Source organism: Acomys minous (assembly GCF_964271855.1).
Source record: "Acomys minous genome assembly, chromosome: 1".
Taxonomy (NCBI): Eukaryota; Metazoa; Chordata; class Mammalia; order Rodentia; family Muridae; genus Acomys; species Acomys minous.
In genome coordinates, this window is record NC_140483.1 from 61,740,830 (window position 1) to 61,754,757 (window position 13,928).

At 45.9% G+C, this 13,928-nt stretch overlaps 1 long non-coding RNA gene across 1 annotated transcript in view; it reads left to right on the forward strand.

The window, feature by feature from the left end:
* Positions 1 to 4,210, forward strand: part of LOC311604771 — a 40,436-nt gene extending 36,226 nt beyond the window's left edge. The window contains exon 3 of the long non-coding RNA XR_014781660.1: positions 3,926 to 4,210. This is a non-coding gene — a long non-coding RNA (uncharacterized lncRNA). The remainder of the gene's footprint in view (positions 1 to 3,925) is intronic.
* The last annotated feature ends 9,718 nt before the right edge of the window (positions 4,211 to 13,928 follow it).

Sequence of the window (13,928 nt, forward strand, 5' to 3'; positions counted from 1 at the left end):
TGTCTCTGGCTAGTTTGCCAAGATGTGACAATAGCCAGAAATATAACAGCAGAGAGCAAGCCTCATCGTGGGCTGAGGCTGATCGTTGATGAGCGCTTACCTAGAGTGCATGGGACCCTGGGCTTGATCTGCAGACCTTACAACATGGATGCCATGGTGAATCCCTGCAACCTAGCACTTGGTAGTGAGGTAGGGAAGTTGAAGGCCAATCTGGGGCTAGGTACATGAGACCTTGGAGAGGGAGGGGGCAGAGAGACAGAGAGAGGAAGAGGAGAGGGAGGGAAGGAGGAAGGGAGAGAGAGAGAGAGGCAGAGAGAGAGATAGAAAGAGAGAGAGACAGAGACACAGAGATGGAACAGAGATAGAGAGAGGCACACACACAGAGATACACAGGCAGATACAGAGAGAGAGAAGGCAGAGGGAGAGACAGAGACAAGCAGAGGCACATACATAGAGACAGAGGAGACAGGCCAAAAGACACAGAGAGGCAGAAAGACACATACAGAGACAGAGAGACAGAGACACATGCAGAGACAGAGATAGAGGCACAGACAGAGATAGAGGCACAGACAGAGATGGACACACACACACACACACACACACACACACACACACACACACACACATACACACACAAAGGAGACAGAGACAAAGACAGCCAGCCAGACATACACACAGAGACAAAGAGACAGAGACAGAGAGAGGAGACACACACACACACACACACACACACACACACACACACACACACACACAGACACACACACACACACACACACACACAGACACACACACACACACACACACACAGAGAGAGAGAGAGAGAGAGAGAGAGAGAGAGAGAGAGAGAGAGAGAGAGAGAGACAGACAGACAGACAGACAGACAGACAGACAGACAGACAGACAGAGACACAGAGAGAAACTATGACACTAACTACAGATTTTCTAGCATTGTTCCTAGGGCTTCTGTGTCTTGCTACAACTTTGTGGTGCTGTGTTTTACAGCAACATACACTTGGATCCCTCTCTTTGTTTAACCTTTGTTTAAGTTTGTGATAGATGTCGCCCCCTAGTGGAGTTCATCAATCCTTGCATGCTGGAGACAGCTCTCTAGTCACAGTGCAATTTTCAAGCTACTGTCTTTCAGGAGAGACAAAACCTGTCTTCAAGCTCTTCCATCAAGCTGGTCACGACCAACAGAACAGTGTCCTCACCAGAGATACCCATTTCCAACCCACAGAATCCATGAATACATCACTGTACAGGACCAGAGGGGATGTGCTGATGTCATCAAGGGTACCAAGAAGGAAATCACCCGGGACTGTCCAGGTGTGCCCAGGGAGAGCACCAAAGCCCTGATCCAAAGAAGAAGGAGGATCAGGGTTGGAGGAGGTGCGAGGACAGAAGGACAGAGAGAGGGTACAGGATGGGGGCTTCAATGTCACCATGGGCCAAGCCCCACCGGAAGCTTCTTCCAGATGCAAAAGACAGAAACTAGATTCTTCCCCGGGGCTCACAATGGAAACCTTGGCCACCTGTACTTTAATTTAGATCACTGAGATCTGGTAGTCTAGTACTGTAAGCTGGCACTTGTGTGCTCTTTGCATGTATGTATGTATGTATGTATGTATGTATGTATGATGTGTGCATCCTCCAGGTTCAGTGAGAGAATGTCAAAACAAAACGGAGCAAAGTGTAGAGTGGCCGAGGAAGATACTCCTTGCCCACCCCTGGGTTTGTTGTATATGCACCACCTTGTGTGTTACTCGATTTGGAAAATGATCTCTAGATCACGAGAGTGGCAGAGGTGAGTGTTGTGCAGATGGGCACTCATGAGTGTCAAGGGTGACATTGTAAGCAATGTCACCCACCCACCCCCATTCTCGGCACGACGTCAAGAAACGCCAGTCTGATGAGGTGATCACGGCACAGGAGTTAAAAACAACATCTGCACCGCACAGCTCGCCAGCCTTTTAGGATCGGTGTTTGGCTCTGCCTGGGAGCCTAAATGTCAGCCCACCAGTAGGGTGTTTGTCTTGGATGTTTGTTAATTTGAGAAGTTCTCATGGGTGCACACCTTGTGATTTCTATGCATTTAATAATGGAAGATGAAGTGGGGATCGCGGCTTCTTAATGTTCTAAAGTCCGTGAGATTCTTGCGTCTGTTGTGTCTTTGGTGTCATCAACACTTCTGGGTACGTGTGAACACGGGCTAGGCTTGAAGCAAAAAAAAAGGCCTTAGATTTCTGGGGGTAACATCTGTGGAAAAGGAAAGAACAAGTGCTAAGAATAGAGACAGGAACATAGAAGGAAGAGACCATTTCTAGTTTTAGGTAGATGTGAGAGTGATTTTTGCTGGATTCAGGTATAAGAGAAATGCTTTCTTAGTGTGTTAAATGCAGCCATTGTGGTAACATGCTCTTAGAACATCTGTCAGCAAACTTATCAAGCCCTGTAGAACAGCCAGTTCTACATTTCATGGGAAAGTGTATTTCTAATATAAACTTCTTTTCTTTGCAAGGTCTCATATAGGCCAGGCTATAGGAACAAAGTTCTGAAACCAGCAAGATGGATGAGCAGATAAAGGTGATTGCTGCTAAGACTTAGGACCTGAGTTCAATCCCTGGAACCTCCGCAAGCAGTCCTCTGGTATACCTAACACACACACACACACACACACACACACACACACACACACACACACACACGCACGGGCACACACACGCACGGGCACACATGAACACATACAGACACACAGGGGCACACATATACTCATTACACACAGAAACTTTGTTTAATGCACTTTTCCCTGCACACACTTGCCCCCATATTTCCTTGCTGGTTATTCACTAGAACTGCGTCCCAGGCCCGTGTTCACGTTACTCACTCAGATATAAGCTGCACCACTAGGACGGACTCTGAGTAAGATCTCTGTTGGTGCGTGAGTGTGAGGCAGGTTTTAAAGGAACTGGATTTCTGAGCATTCAGGGGAACCATGTTCTGTCAGGAGGTGGCTTCAATGCCCCCGCCCCCAGTTACACAGGCATTTAGTACATATTTGTGGAAATAAACTTGAGATTTGTGTGAGCTTACATTCCTGTCAACGAGCCACACCCATTTAAAGACCCTCAGAGGCTGAATCGACTGATTAGAATTTCTGTGATCACAGAGAGTTGGGATCTTGCAGATCTGGAGCCAAGTCATGCTGGGGTATTTTAACGCCCCTCAACAGCCAGTGATTGCCTCCCTCTGTTTCTGACCTTATACCTACCCTTGGGACTATTAGACAAATCTCCCTGAATGCATAGGCAGACCCTAGCTTCCACCAATACAGATACTAGTGATGTCATCAGATAATGTCTGAGGACTGTAGTGGAGGTCCCTTGCTTTGCAGTGACCCAAGATTTCCACCAGTGTACTTGGAAAATGTCTTTACTTAAGATTTTCTTTGTTCTGTTACTAGGAAATTTAATGAGACTGTTTTTTTTTATATGTATATATATGAAGGAGCTTGGTATTGGGGTATCCTAAATCTGTGTTCCCAAACTGTGGTCACTTATATTCAGTTATATATATATATATATATATATATATATATATATATATATATATATATATATATATATATATATCTGTGAATATAAACCACTGCTTGCTCCTTCTGACGTGGGAGCTGCATCTTCGGGATGTCAATTTATATTTTCATTTTCTTTAGTTTTGAGACAAGGTCTTGCTGTGTAGCCCAGGCTGCCCTTGAACTCTCACTTTTCTCCTGCCTCTGTCTCTCCAGTGCTGGGATAACAGGCATACCTTATCATGCCTGGCCTGGAATCTGTGTGTAATGGGCTCATTTTTCTTCATCACTGTTTTCCTGAGTGTTTTCTAAGGATGAGCGTCTTGATGCCTGGTTCTCTCATGTCCGCAGGAGGCCCTGTGAGGTGACCCGAGGCTGCCATGCATCCCTGAGGGACTCTGATGATCCCAGGAAGACATACATACATGTTCCAGTCTTTCCTGATGGAGGCCACGCCTGGACCCAGCAGAGTCCCAATACAAAGGTCTCTTATGAATCTTCCCCTTCCTGTTCCCAGACCAACCCAGGCACCCTCAACCCTGCCTTTTTGTGAGCATGGCTTTGTGAAATGTCTCCATTTCCCCTCAAGGAGAGCTACTCACACAGTCCTCAAATTAAACTTCTCACTACAGGTAATTTTCATCTCGATTTTTTTTTTAGGTGCCTCAATGGTGACTTCTTGTCTTTGCACTCACATCACTTTCTATTTCTGTGCGGTCTGCGAATGTCAGTTGTGACGTGGTGTCCTTTTCGGGAGTGCTGCTGAAGATGCCAAAAAGAGAAATGTGTTGCAGATGACCTTCTGAGGTCCCCTAGGGGAGCACACACAGAGAACACACCCTCACCTACCAGATGGGCCCTCCTGACAAAGGGGAGGACACACAGTCTGTGGTCACTGTGTCACATAACAGGGACACTGCAGCCACCTTTAATGTGCTCCGCCAAAATGACAGAGGGTGTCTATATTAATTATTTTCATTATTGATAGAACAACATTTCTCACAAAGGCAACATAAGGAAGAAAGGGTTTGGATTGGCTCACAGTTTTGGGGGACACAGTCCGTCATGGTGGGGAGCCATGGCTGCAGGAGTATGAGGCAGTTGCTCACACAGCACCCAGGAACCAGAGAGAGCTGAATGCTGGTGTTCGGCTAGCGGTCTCCTTATTTCCTAGTCTAGTCCCTAGCATATGAGATGGTGCTGCCCACGGTTAAGGGCTGATTTTCCCACTTCAATGAGTCCAGTCTAGAAACTCCCAAGTAGACAAGCCTAGAGGCTTGTTTCCATGGTGATTCTAGAGCTCATTAATTTGACAATCAAAATTAACACCATTCTGTAGCTGTGGAAACTGGAGAGCCTGGCCTTGATGGGATGTGAGCCCCTGGTGCTACCCGGACATCTGTTTTCACTAGGGCATCCTTCATGCTCTTAAGGAGTCAGGCTAGGTGTCCACAGGCCACTGAGATAAGAGGTGACTGAGGTGCACCTGGGACCATGCCAGAGTGCTACCCATGTCTTGACAGGAGCAGCTGAGAGGATGGAGGGGGCAGCAGAATAGGTGGCAGGGGTGGGGACCCTTTTTCATTAGGGAACAGTCGCTTGCCGGAGACTCTCTTTCTGGGGTTGGCATTTACAAAGAAGTTTGGGCTAAAAGCAGCCAGACTGTGAGTTCTCAGCCTTGAACCTGGTCAGAAATAGAAAGACTGACAGCTCCCTTCTCCATGCGCTGAAAAGACACAATGAATTTCCGGAGATTACTCCTTCTCCATCCTTTGTCTGAGATGATATTCTCTTTCCAATGGGAAACCCGCAGAATAGTGTTTCCTCACAGCTTCCAGCGCGCAAGGCAACAGCGCTCCTTTACCCCAAGTAAGGCAGGTGAAACCAGCAGTGAGGCTGTGATTCAGGAGGCAGCCACACTGGTTCCAAGGACTCAGTAGCTACTGTGAGGATATATGTGCATATATATATATACACATACATACACACACATATGCCCATGTATATGCACCCAGGTATGTCCATGTGTGTCCATGTAGGCATGTGTGGATGTGAAAGCACATGTGTGTGATTGTATGGATGTGTACACTTGTGTATATGTTTGTCCCTATGTTTATGTCTTGTGTGCATGCAACTGTGTATGTACACTCAAGTGTGTATATATGTATTTAGCTTCGTGTGTGTGTGTGTGTGTGTGTGTGTGTGTGTGTGTGTGTGTCTGGTGCTAAGGATCAAACTCAAGGCCCCTCACATGCTCAACAAGCACTCTATAGAGTACATCTCATTAACTATTTATATACCAGGTGCAGAGTGTAGTCAGCCCAGCTCCCTTGTCTGCTCCTGATTCAGCAGAGTCAAGTGGTCACTGGCCCAGGGCCAGGCGCGGGCTGTCCTTATGTAGAACAGCATCTCTGGGAAAAAGGATGCCTGCACTTGGGAGGGAGTGGAGAATGATCCGCACCCTTCTCCTCCATCCCCTGGCCAGCCTCTGAGGGGCCACCACCTCCTTCTCATATCCTGATTAAACTAGGAAAGCTAAATCAGGCTGAAAGAAAGTGTGCCAAAGGGTTAAATGGGATTCTTTGTGACAACTGAGAGTATAGATTATTATTATTATTTTTATCTATTTAGTTTTCTTTACTTGAGATAGACTCTCACTATATAGCCCTGGATGCTGTTGAAGTCATGATAATCCTCCTGCCTTAGCTTCCTGAGTGCCAGAGGTCACAGGCAGGAGATACCACAGCTAACCATATTTGGTATTGATTCTTTCTGTTGATCTTTTCCTGTACAAGTCTGTTCTCTCATCCACTTACTAAAGCTTGATCATTAACGTTTTTAACCCCCTCCTGCTCTTCCTCCTCTTTTCTTTTTCCTCCTCTTTTCTTCTTCTTCCTCCTTTCTTCTTCTTCTTCCTCCTGCTCTTCTTCTTCCTCCTCCTCCTCCTCCTCTTCTTCTTCTTCTTCTTCTTCCCCTTTCTGTTTTTATTCCCCACTTATGTCTTCCTCCCTCTTTTCTTCTTGTACAGTTTAGACCAATCTGGCCTTGAACTCTTGGTCTTCAAGATTCATTCTTCTAAGTGCTAGGATTACAGACATGGATGACGAGGCCAGGTCCTTGTCCTCATCTTAAAATTAACTTAGACCATGAGGTGCCCAGCCCTTGCTGATATGTCAACAACATAACCCGTGACACACAGGTCATCTCAGAAGAGGGGCCAAAAAGAGTGTACGAGGTAGAGTTCCAGGACATCTGCTTCCAGAATGTGTCTTCTGTATATGGCAGGCAGCTATATGCATGAAACCTCAACAGTATGTCTGCCTAAACACGACCTGAGCCATAACAACACTACTTGGCATTTTAATGTGGATGTGGGAAATCTCTTAGGGCCCCACCCCTAGGTGACTGCAGAGAGAGGGAGCACTAGTCTTCCCAAGAAATGAGCCTCCTAATTGCTTATCGAATACAACGTGGCTAGCCTTAAAAACATACACACATATACATACAAATAACACACACACACATATTGATTCAAGGGGAAATGAGAGGGGTTGTATGGAGGAAAGGGAGGGAAGAAATGATGTAAATAAGGCACATATATATATGAAATTTTAAAATAAATTTAATTTAATAAAAAATAACCACAATAAACTAAAATAAAATAGAAGCATTCCCCATAATAAGAGTGTCAATCATCCAACAGCTGTATTTCTCCACCCTGGAATCTGTCTTTTTTTCTTTTCCTATAATATCTGATACTGTGCAGAAACTATTTTATCAAGCCAAACACGTCTGCTTCCTTTAGCAGGTGTTTCTGTATTATACGTTCTCATCTTCTGTCAGAAGTTGTTCAACTTTTAATATCTTGACTCTTTATACTCGAGTCTGGATTTATCTAGAATTTATTGGGCACGGAGGTCACATGCAGGAGTCAGTTTCCCCCAGGCACAACTTTGTTGTCCCAACACTATACATTGAGGGATTTGCTTCTCCCTCCTGGTTTGAAGCACTATCTCTCTACAATACTTACTTTGCAGAAGCATTTGTGTTTATTTCTACATTTGTTTTTATTAAATTGAATTGAAATTTCTATGCAGGGGTTACTATCCAAGCAACTCTGTTAATCATTGTGAATTATTATGCATTTGTTGTTCAAATTCCTTCCCTTGGGGGAGATGTGAACATTTACTCCCGCCACCTAAAGTCCTAATGATAAACAATATATAATTTTACCGTAGTCCACCCTGGGGGAACCAATGGGTTTACTGGGCTTACTTACAGAACATAGGTGAGGGCCTATCGTACCAAGGAGCATGAAAAACCCCAACTAAGCACACTGGAAGGTCTTCGTCACAGGCGATGGCTTCCCCTTAGTTTCACAGATGGAGCTCCACACCCCTGGTCCTTCCCAGCCCCACACTCTAGCACTTCCCCTAGTTCCCAAGAGCAAAGCCTGTAATTAGAGCAAAATTACACAGAAATGGCTGCTGGGAAGAGTGGCCTGATACTCAAGTACAGAAATGGCTGCTGGGAGGAGTGGCCTGATACTCGAGTACAGAAATGGTTGCTGGGAGGAGTGGCCTGATACTCGAGTACAGAAATGGCTGCTGGGAGGAGTGGCCTGATAATCAAGTACAGAAATGGCTGCTGGGAGGAGTGGCCTGATACTCAAAGGAGAGTCCAGCGACCCTCCTTACTCCACTTCTAGGAGAGAATGCCAACAGTCCACAGGGCCACTCCTGATGGACCACAGGAAGTAGACACAGCTGATCTCATGTTTAAATACTTGGTCCCAGCTTGTGGCAATGTTCTAAGAGATTATGGAATCTTTGTGACATGAGCGTTAGCTGGTAGACATGGGCTATTAGGCCTGTCTTTGGAGTGATAACTACTTCTGCTTCTAGCTAGGCTGTCTGCCTCTTGTTTACCACAGGAGCACCAACAAGCATTCCATAAGCGCTACTACCACCGACTGGACCTCTTTAGCCTCATGCCTTCACTACCATGGTGAGCCATCTCCTTTGAACTGGTAGCTGAAGTAAATCTCTTTTCCCTTAAGTCGTTCTGATAAGAAAAATAGCTAACGCATTGGCCAGCCAGGATGTGATGGCCTTTCTAGGCTAGGTGTAGCTTAATTGAAGTCCGCTCCTCAAAAGGGTGAACAGCAAAGGCTGGCAACGTAGGAATGTAACACACTGGTTAGGTTGAACATCCCTTGAGAGCAGACATGACATTTAAACATTCTTTTCTGGGGGGATGGGGTAGGCAGGTGTGGTGGCACATGTCTTTAACCCCAGCACTCAGGAGGTAGAGGCAGGCAGATGTCTTTCTTTCTTCTCTCTCTCTCTCTCTCTCTCTCTCTCTCTCTCTCTCTCTCTCTTTCTTTTTTTCTGAGACAAGGTTTCTCTGTGTAGCCTTGGCTATCCTGGACTCACTTTGCAGACCAGGCTGGCCTTGAACTTAGAGAGATCTGCCTGCCACCCCACTGCCTCCTGAGTGCTGGGATTAAAGGCGTGCGCCACCACCGCCCAGCGAGGCAGGCAGATCTCTATGTTTGAGGCCAGCCTGGTCTAAGTAGAGCATTCCAGGGCAGCCAGGGCTATATAGTAAGACTGTGTGGTAGTTTGAATGAGAAATGTCCCCCATAGTCTGGGACATTTGAATACTTGGTTGCCAGTTGAATGGTGCTGTTTGGGGGAGGTTTAGGGGGTGTGGCCTCATTATAAGAAGCACATCACCGGTGGTGGACGCGAGAGTGAGAAAGCCTCCTCCACTTCCAGTTCTTTTCTCTCTCTACTTCGTGCCTGTCTGCCACAGAGGATGTCGTGCCTGTCTGCCTGATGAGCTTCCGTGCTTGCTGCCTGTTAGCCTCTTGTCCCCACTATCATAGACTCTTAACACCCTAGAACCATGATGCCACATAAACTCTTTCTTCCATAAGTTGTTTTCAATATGGTGCTTTATCACAGTGGGAGAAAAGTAGCCAATACATCTTGGGTCAAAAAATGACATTTTGTATGTCTTTTTCCTTATTTATTTATATATTTACTTAGGTATGTATGTATGTATTTGTGTGTGTGTGTGTGTGTGTGTGTGTGTGTGTGTGTGTGTGTGTGTAAATAAGTCAGAGGACAACTTTAGGGAGTTGGTTTTCTCCTTTTACTGTGCGGGGTCTGGGGATGAGGCTGAGGTTGTCAGGCTTGGTAGCAAGCGCCTTTAACCTCTGAGCCATCTCTACAGCGCCCTTTTTTGATATCTTCAAGCACACTTGCCCTGTGCTGCATGAGGGGGACTGGTTCCAGGGCTCTTACACACACATCAAAATCTCTTGTATAGACTGACGTGTTCACATGCAACTCGTGCGCTCTCCCTGTATACTTTAAATCATCACTAGGCTGTTCACTGTCTTGGCTTCATTTCTGTTGCTGTGACAGAAGTTAAAAACTTGTTTCCCAAGAAAAGCAACACAGGGGAGGAAGAACTGCTTTCAGCTCACAATTCCGGGTCCTAGTCCTTTGTTGTGGAGAACTGAAGGCAGCGGAACTTTGAAACAGCTCGTTACAGCCACAGTAAAAGTGAGATGGAATGAATCCTGGTGTCCCTGCTGTGGCTCTTTGTCCACTCTTGCACAGCTCAGGATTCCAAACTAAGGAATGGTGGCACTTATCCTGGGCTCGGCCTTTCCATAGTAATGAATAACTATGGTAATCTCCACAGACATGCCCACAGGCCAACATGATCCAGACCTGTGGTTCTCAACCTTCCTAATACTGACTCTGACGCAGGTCCTCATGTTGTGATGACCCCAACCATAAAATTATCTTGTTGTTACTTCATAACCGTAGTTTTGCTACTGTTATGAATCATAATATAAATATATGATATGCAGGACAGCTGACATGTGACCCCCAAAGGTGTCATGACCCACACCTAGCTGGGACCCACTGACCTAGACAGTGTTCTACTGAGACTCTTCCCAGGTGCTTTGAGGTTGCGTTAGGTTGAAAACTAACCACCACACTCACAATCAACTTAAACGTTACTTAAATGGTGGTTACACTGTAGTGTTCAGGACTAATGAGGAGAAAACATTCTCTGGCCTAGGGAGATAACTCAGCCTGCTTCCTTTGTAAGCATAGGAGCCTCAATTCTATCCCCAGAACCAGTATTTCAAACGCTGTCTAGGTGGCACACACTGGAGAGGGAGACAGGTGGATCCAGTGACGTCTACATGGAGAGCTCCATGCCGGTGAAAGCCCCTGTTAGAAAAGAAAAAATAAAGGTAGATAATGTCTGAGGAATAGCAGGTGAGGTTGTCCTTTGGCCTACACACACACAAACACAGACAGACACACAAACACACAGACACATACACACAGACACACACACTAACACACATAGACACACAGACACAGACACACACACAGAGACAAATATACACAGACACACACACACAGACACAGACACACACAGACACACACACACACAGACAAATACACACACAGACACACACATACAGACACACACACACAGACACACACACAGACAAATACACAGACACACACATACAGACACACAGACATACAGACATACAGAGACACACAGACACATATACAGAGACACAGACACACAGACACAGACACAGACACATACACATAGACACAGACACCCAGACAGACACAGACGCACAAACACACACACACACACACACACACACACACACACATACAGACACAGACACACACACACAGACTCACAGACAAATACACACATAGACACAGACACAGACACACAGACAGACACAGATGCACAAACACACAGACACAGACACAAAGACACATACACACATACAGACTCACAGACAAATACACACACAGACATACAGACACATACACACAGACACACACACACAGACATACACACACACAGACATACACACACACAGACACAGACACACACACAGACATACACACACACAGACATACACACACACAGACACAGACACACATACACAGATATACACACATACAGACACACAGACACATACACACAGACACAGAGATACACAGAGACACAGAGACACAGACAGACAGACAGACAGACAGACAGACAGACACACACACACACACACACACACACACACAGTGATGGAGGGAGGGAGGGAAAGGGCCAGAGACCTATGCAGGTTTAAATATCTACTGTCACCTGTGGTGAGCTGGTGCACAGGTGCAGAACCCATAGACACGGAGGGCCAATAGCTGAATGTTTTGAGTACGAAAACCTTTAAAATAAACAGTGTTTCTCATAAACATGTCATCTCTCTAAATCCTCTGTGGACATGACCTAGTTTGTATTTTCCCCCTTTTTTATGAGGAGGAGTTTATAAACGTAGCACTCGCTAGCGCGGGCCCTGTTCATATACATACGTGCTCGCCACTTTTCAAGAGGTCTCAGGGCCATCCCTGCTGATGCTGCTGAGGTGATGCATAGACACTGCAGTGCGGCCCAGCTAGCTCCCTGCCTGCCCCAGCCCTGCAGCACTGGTCTCCCTGGGCGCATGCTCTACTGCGTTGCTTGTGTTTATACAAGACATGAAAAGAGGGGCCAGGCCGTTAGCTGGCCCAGTTGGTAGGGTGCTTGTCTTAGCACGCACAAAACCCTAGGCGTGAACTTCCCGGTTTGGTCTTCAGTAAGCTGGGCGATGTGGCAGGTGGCCAACGCCAGTACCTGAAGGGTAGAGTCAGGAGAAACAGACGTTCAAAGTTGTCTTCAGGCACACAGTGAATTCCAGGACAGCTTGGCTACGTGATATCCTGTCTGAGAGAAAATGAAGTCGACTTTATTTTTTTTTTAGGTGGGGGTGGGGGTGGGGTGTGAGGACCTGAGCTCAAATCGCAGAATCTACATTAAAAAGTAAAATAAACTCGGGAGGCAGAGGCAGGTGGATTGCTGTGAGTTCAAGGCCAGTCTGGTCTAAAGAGAGAGTCCAGGACAGCCAAGATAGCATTAAAAAAAGATAACAAAAAACAAACAAAACAAACAAACAAACAGAAAACACTGTTCTCCATGGGTACCAGCCCACCCTGGTACATCAAATCGCAGCAGGACTAGACCCGTCCTTTCCCACCGAGGCTCCCTTCTCTGAAGATAATGGGATGGGGGAATGTAAGAGGGGGTGTGAGGAGAGGAGGGAGGGTGATGTGACCAGGCTGTAAAGTGAATAAAAAATAAAATAAAATAAAATAAAAACTCTATATTGAGAAAAAAGAACTATTGCTGGGGGCTGGAAAGATAGCTCAGTGGTTAAAAGCACAGAGTGCTCTTTCAGAGGGCCCAGGTTCAAATCCCAGCACCCGCATGGCAGCTCACAACTGTCTCTAAATCCAAGATCTGACACCCTCAAACAGACATACATGTAGGCAAAACAACAACACATAAAATTAAAAAAAAAAAAAAAGAGCCATTGCTCCAGTGCTACCCCCTAACAATTCTTTAGGACCACCCACTGTTGTGACCATGAAATGAATCTATGGGTAATACATACATCTCTAATTTTAAAATCAATATAATGATCTATATGATAGTAGAGGAATAAAAGTAGTACCATACATAATTAATGTACATTTGCCATGATAGCCGTGATAAATGACCACTCAGGACTGTACCGGAAGCTAGCAGTACTCAGACATCTGTATGTGCTCGTGATTGAGCAGCAGGGCGATGGAAAGACTCTAGAATATTATCAGCATAATTTTTTCTTAGTGCTTAGTGTGTTGAAATAAAAGCTCAACAAACATATTCATAAACACACAAGGAACTTTTTGGGCCGTGGCAGTTATCTGAATAATGGGCACAGACATGCTGACTCACGTGGTGAATGGAACTGCCTTCAGTGTCCCCATTTCCCAAAACAAGATGAGTTAATCTTCCCTAGACTTAACATGCTAGTTGTATTTCCAGAAAATTTTGTGTACATTCAAAGATGCCAACATAGCTCATGTTCGCATATAAAACACAGTTAAAGTTGTAAAGCCCATTTTCACAAAATCGAAGATAGGTCCAGGTTGGCTTATGTATCTATCCTTGCCACCCCCCCCCACCCCCCCCCCCAACCCCGCCTCAAACTGGAGCGGCCCCAAAGAAAGCACCTGCACTTCTCCAGAATGTCCCCTAGGGGGCGGAACTGCTGCGAAGTGTGCGGTTGCTGAGTCGGGAGGGAATGCTCCTGAAACATTTAGCAAGGTGCCAGGCACATGGTCTCCCTCCAAGAACACAGCTAATATAATCTCCCAGTGAATCGGCTGGGAGCTGGAGCCTAAAAGGCAGGAGAAGCTTACGACAGCTCTTGTTTCTG